At 44.2% G+C, this 6,257-nt stretch overlaps 1 long non-coding RNA gene across 1 annotated transcript in view; it reads left to right on the forward strand.

Moving 5' to 3' along the window:
- The window catches only part of LOC138065985 (uncharacterized), a 151,172-nt gene that overhangs the window by 26,651 nt on the left and 118,264 nt on the right, over positions 1-6,257 (forward strand). The window lies entirely within an intron of this gene.

Here is a 6,257-nt window from a genome sequence, read left to right on the forward strand (position 1 = left end):
CATATTCTGTTTTTGGCTCTGTCATCAGTGTTTGGAATTTCATCCTAAATAAGAGGAAAAAATACAGAGAACTTGCAGAGATGATATCTTGCAATCCTCCTAATGGAGTTGCCAGTTGGAGGAAGATCTGCGTAGAGAGACTGTAATTGCAGTCAAGCCAACAAAAAAAATTTCCCTAAACAGTCACAGGTGGAAAGGGACTTTTCTTTGCCAGAAAATACTGCTGTTTGGTAATCCCCAAGATATCTAAGAGTCTGCTTGAATCCAAGTTTCTTACCTTGGCAATGCTTAGTGTTTGTGTCCATGTTACTCTTTTTTGCTGGCCAGTGAATGCCAGAGTTGGAGCAAGTTGCCACTGTAGACAGGACTCTGTGCTGGATCTGCATGAACAAGCAGCAGTGGCTTGGAGATGAAAAATACTGCAATGTTGTTTCCTTGCTGTGTTCTACAACTGCAGTGCCAAAGCTCATCTTAATAGTGTCTTTAGGCCTATTTGTTTGTTTGTATGCATCATTCACAAGCTATTGATGAATTTCTTTCATGTCTTTTGTCATGTGTTTATTCTTGGAGATGTTGATAAAAGAATTAGGGATGGAAAAAGTGTTATGTATTCCTGGTCTGGATCTGCAATTCCCTAACGTCCAGGAAGACTTTGAATTTGATACTCCTTTCCTGTTTCTTAGGGAACAGACCATGCTATGAATAATAAATATAAGCTTTGGGGCAAAAACATTTTTCCATTCATAAAATTCAACAGTAAAGGCTGGGTAGTAATTTCTCAGCCTGCTGCTGCAAAGCAATAGTAACTCCATGTTGTGACCAGAGAGCTACTGACAACTTCTTCATCTTTTGCCGTGCCACATTTAATACATAAGTTCAGTTTCGATTTTTATCTAGACACAAAAAAGATGTCTCCAGCTAACTGATGTGGATTGGTTTAGTTACCAAACTGAACAGCTTGAACTTGAAAAAATAAAGGCAAAACAAAAATCTTTCTTCTTTTCTGTTGGCTTCTCTCTTGGCTTTTAGAATGGGAAATAGCTGGGGCATAACTTCACGTGTTCTTTCAGTTTGATTGATTGAAAGTTGTAGGCATTTTGTTTTGGGCTAAATTAAAGGCTGTTGCTGAAGTTTCCATTTCAGGGATGATGGGGTGAGAGGGGTAAGTTATTAGCACCTTCTGAATTGCTGTCATTCTGATCCTGCAGTTATTCATGTTTCAGCACCCCAAATGGTCCTGTGGGAGCCCAGATAGAGCACTGTGCTGGAAGGGAGGCAGGAAGGAGAGGTAAATCGCCATCAGCACTGGGATGCAAGGGATGAGGGGGATCTCTGATTTGGGAGCTCTAGTAAAAAGCATCTCTAGTATTAAGTAGGGAAACCTGATTATGACTTGCTCCCCTACTGCCCTGGAACAGCCTGTTGTTTTTCTAACTGATGTTTTAAGGTGGTAAAAAGAGGTGAGGCGTTGCAAGGGGCAAGGGAGCATCCTAGATTAAAGGATCTATTTTTCAAGGCAAAGCTGTGTCACACTGGGGAGAAGCAAATCAGCACAGTGAAGAATAATCCGTTCGTATTATCGCTCTGCTAACCCCAGCTGTAAAACTTACTATAGGAAAGCTAATAAAAGGAGAGCCACACAAGCAAACAGAGGGCACGGGATTATTGGTAAATATTTATTTTGGCTCTGGTTGGAGCCGCTCTCTTGATCAAAGCAGCTGGAGTTTGAACCTCTTTTAAACTGTTCCCTGCACAGCCTGGGAGCACTGTGCTCTTGCACTGATGGCATCAGTAGCCTCTGTGCAGCTGAGTGGAAGAAGGCAGATAGCAGGAGGGAGAAGGAAAGTATGTGTGAGGTTGTTTCACTGTAGTGCAAGACAACAGTAGCTTATTTTTCCTTTGCCAGCTGCAGCCTGGTTTAGGAAAACAACCTAAGGCTTATTGTATAACTAGATAGTACAGACATTATTGCAAGGCCAACAAGGGATGTTTTACCATTTTGCAAGCTCATGCCTGGCAGGCTGAATAGCTCAGTGACCCTTAGCAGCAAAATGCACCACTGGCAGAAATCCTTCTGAACCTCAGACTGAGCCCTTTGAGAACATCTTCTCTGTCTGTTTTGTTTGTTTATTTGTTTTTTTTCCAGGATTTGCCCCTTTCCCCCATCTGGAGATGCTTGAATCCCGTTTGGCAATTAGTCTCCTGGCAGTCATTGCTCTTCTCTGGTCCTTTCAGGCTCATTGGTTGGTGCCTGCAGAGGACCCATCCCTTGGTGAATGTGGCACCTCATTCCATCTCAGTTGTTGGGCAAATAAAATATGATTTAGCTTCTGGGAGCAGGTAATATGTGTGAGAACACAGCAATGTAATGGAGGCAGAGGGAGGAGAAAGCTTTAAGGGCTCACGAGCGGGATCTTTCTATGCAAACATTTTGTACTTCACTTTGTATGTTAACAGCAGAACAAAAGCAGCTTTACTTTTGTTTTTTTCTCTGATTGTTTTCTCTTTTTTTGTCCCTTCCTTTTTTTATTTGTTTTTTTGTTTTAACTTTGCACTCTGGGGAGATTGTAGACATCAGAGTGCTTGAGAATAGGTCCAGTTTAAGGCCAGTGCCCCATGCGTTTGAACTAGAGAGGGCTGTGAGACAACTGGGGAGACAAACTGAATGTATCTGTTAATATAACAGCTTTCAACGCTGAGTTAGGACAGTGTCATAAAAATATATAGCACCTGTCCCACAGAACTTTGTATAAAGAAAACAGAAGAGACCAGGTGGAGCGGTGATGGAAGAGAATAGGCAGCAGGAAACTAAGCCTGTCAGTTTAACTCTGTGGAGAACTGCTTCTTCATAATACAATTTTTTATGACTCTTATTTCTAAATCAGTCCACATTATCCAGACAGAGATAGGCCAGATTAGTTATTTTTGAGGCCTCCCTGGACATGTGGGTATTGAGGGAAACCATAGCAATTTGGAAGGCTGGTAGAGCAATTCAAGCAGGACTCTTCTCTGCCTGTTCCAGGAGACTGTATGTGGCTTTCCATCCTTGTACCTGCCACAGCCAGCTCTCTCGCACCACCTGAGGAAGGTACTGCCTCCCTCACTTGAGCTCCAGGAAGAATTTCCTGTTGTAGGGTGGTTGAACACTGTGACAAGTGTCACGTTCATCTGGCAGAGAACTGTCCTCCAGGAGAGTCCCATCCTATTACTGCACAGAAAACTGGGTCACTGCAGGGTACAGACACATAATGCTGGATAGGCAAGAGCTGGATTTGTGGGCAGAATTTTACGCAGATCTAGGGCCACGCTGGCATAGAGGAGTGGTGGGCACTCTGTTCATGTCTGGCAATCTTGAACTTTGCCTGCCGAGATGCTCTGTGAAGGACAGGTGTGGCTCAAGTCTCTGTGACTAGGCTGTGCATAGCATAGCAGAAATATTGCAGTAGCTGTTTCATCTCTGTTTTAACTGGTTATTAATTTTATTTTTAGTGTGCTGATCATTTTGTGTGCCTGAGCCCTGTGGGAGCTCCTAGGGACTAGACTCTTGCCCTGTCCATCTCAGTGAGGCTTTTCTCAGTTCTTGGAAGGTTAGTTAGAAGAATTAATTAAAAAGACTGGGGTCTATACTGTAGGCAGATCCTTCCTCATTTTCCTTTGCACAAAAAAATGGGTGTGGAAATGCTTTCATACCTTCCTTCCCATTGTCCTGAGAAGAGCTGAAACAAAATTCCTGTTGACTTTTGTTGGAATTGCACACTTTGGCTGTCCTGTTCACCTCACTCCCTCTCTCACGCTGCTAAATACTAGCAGAGGAATAAAACAGAGCCAGCCTGGGACTGTTTTAGGGCTACACTGGACAGTGCAGAAGAAGATGGTTGAAAAATTTAAACTTCATAGTTTTATAGATCTCTTTATAGTTTTATAGATCTTTATATATAGATATTTTATAGTTTTAGGATCTTTATAGAAAGAGTATCACCTTCCAAAACAGCAAATGTAACAGCATAAAGATGTTTCCAATTCAGGCAGCCTTGCCTGAAAGGGCTCTGGGCACAGCATGTGGCTGTGAGGTCCGCTGGTGCCTCATCCTCCTGACTTTGAGGAGAGCTGGCTGGCAATTCACAAATCCTTGTTTCCACAAAAACCCAACTTCCTCCTCGCTAGGGCCGCAAACCCCTGGAGGATGTTGCTCTCACCCCTGCACAGCTGAGCTATTTTCAGAGCCTGGATGTTGCTACAGTGCCCTTATTTAGCTTTTCGAGGCTGTTTCAGAAAGGCAACTGCAGTAACTTCCAAATGTGTTTGAATTCAGGTGTGATAGTGCCTAAATACCACAGACCTTCTGGGCCATCGAGAGACTTATTAGCTGTGCTGGGATCAAGGAAGATGAGACCTGTTTTTGTTGCTTGACCATGCACAACAGTGTCTGATCAGGAACAGGATCTCAAGGAAAAATCTGAGATATTTCTTAGTCTGAAGGGGCAGAGCCTCTTTTTAATTTAGAGAGCAACTGAGGCCTGGAGTTGCTAATCTCTGAATGATGTTTAGACAAGGAAGCTCCATGGCTCTGTGGTATGACAAAGTGTCCTGCTATGATGAAAGCTTCAGTTTAATCCTTGAAGTGTGGATTTAAGATTTAGTCCTGGTTCTTCAGGCTAATTCCAACAGAAAAAGAGCAAACAATGTTTGTGATAGGAAGCCAAATACTGTTCAGCTGATGCCGGGAATGAGGCTCTGTAATAAGTGTTTGTGTGAGGCGGGCAGGGAGGGATCAGTGATGGAAGATCTTGAGTGACAGAAGTCTGTCACTTTTCAGATAAAATTCCCCCTTCTTGGTCAGCTGGGACCCCCTGCAGCAGCCCCTGCTCCAGATGCTCTAGGGGAGCCCCCGTACCACATGGAAGTGAAGACTGGCTTGTATGCTGCTGTGGGCCTGCAGGCCTCTCCAAGCGTGCTCCAGGGTGTAGGAACCTTCTGAATTTGATTAAGAGGAACTTGGCTATGATGGGATCAATTTTGAGTAGAAGTGTTTAAACTAGCATTGCTCCCCGCCTTGGGTTTATTTTTCATCTGGCAAGTCTTTCATCAGATAACAGACAAAGCAGCTCAGTGGCAGGCATTAGGATTTTAGTCATGCTTTTGTTCTGTGGTTGCGATGGAATGGAGTTGAGCAAGTGGACTCTTGTGTGAGTGTTAACCACTAAATGCATTTTTGCTAGATTCTTCTTGAGGTCTGGCTTGTCTGATATTTTATGAGAATAATAGAGGGAACGATAAATCTAATGAGCTACTGAGGTGAGGAGAAATAGTAGACATAATCAGGCTTGTATCTGGATTGTGATACCCTTTTCTTAGTTATGAACACTTAAAACACAGCAACTCTGGTGACTTGCATAAACCGTTTCCAACACGGCATCAGGTCATTATAGTTGAACACTGATGTGGGGAGTGGTGGCCACAGCTGTGATGGCCACACTGGCCTTTTTTTTTTTCTTCTTTTTTTCTCCATATTGGCATTTAGTAAAAATGGACTGAAACAGCAGTATGTTAAATGTGCTCTGTCCCAGTTTGTGGTGCCTGCTGGTTCATGTTCAACAGCAGTAAGCTTGCCTAACATGAGCCAGGCCTCAAAGATGTGCTTGTCATTGCTGCATTGCTGGGACGATGAGTGAGAACCGCACCATGCACGTGGGAGACAAGTGACTATCCCATGCCTGCTAGCTGTTGGCTGCTCTGCCGTCTTGGTCATCTGCGCAGCAGGGATCCTCTTGTTGCTCAGGAATTTTTTTTTACCACAAGTATGTGGGTGTGTAGGACAGAGACCGCATGCCAGAACTCTCATGCAGCCACAGCCCCTGCTGCCCTTGCCATACGTGTTGAGCCTCTCCAAGACAAGGCATGTAGCCTTGCACTTGCTACGTTCCCTTGTAAGCTGGTACTCATCTCCAGGACCTTCCTGTGGCTGTATTTCCTTCCCCTCTCTCTCCAAATCGGCATCCAACCCCAACCCTGATCCTTCACCTACAATTCCAGTCCTCCAAACAGGTCACCAGTTTCATGGTCTGCAACCCAAGATGCTAACCTGGTGCGCTGCCCCGTGATCTGTAATCTACCCATCAGCCATGCCAGCTGCAAAGGCTTCTGGAGTAAGGGGAGGTTTTGGTGATGTGCTGCATTGGGGAGCATGAGGTGTGACTGTGTGTACTTCTTTTGGGGCTCTGTTCTTAAAGCAAGGAATGCTTTGTCCACTGCTAATA

Source organism: Struthio camelus, chromosome 2, assembly GCF_040807025.1.
Source record: "Struthio camelus isolate bStrCam1 chromosome 2, bStrCam1.hap1, whole genome shotgun sequence".
NCBI lineage: Eukaryota > Metazoa > Chordata > Aves > Struthioniformes > Struthionidae > Struthio > Struthio camelus.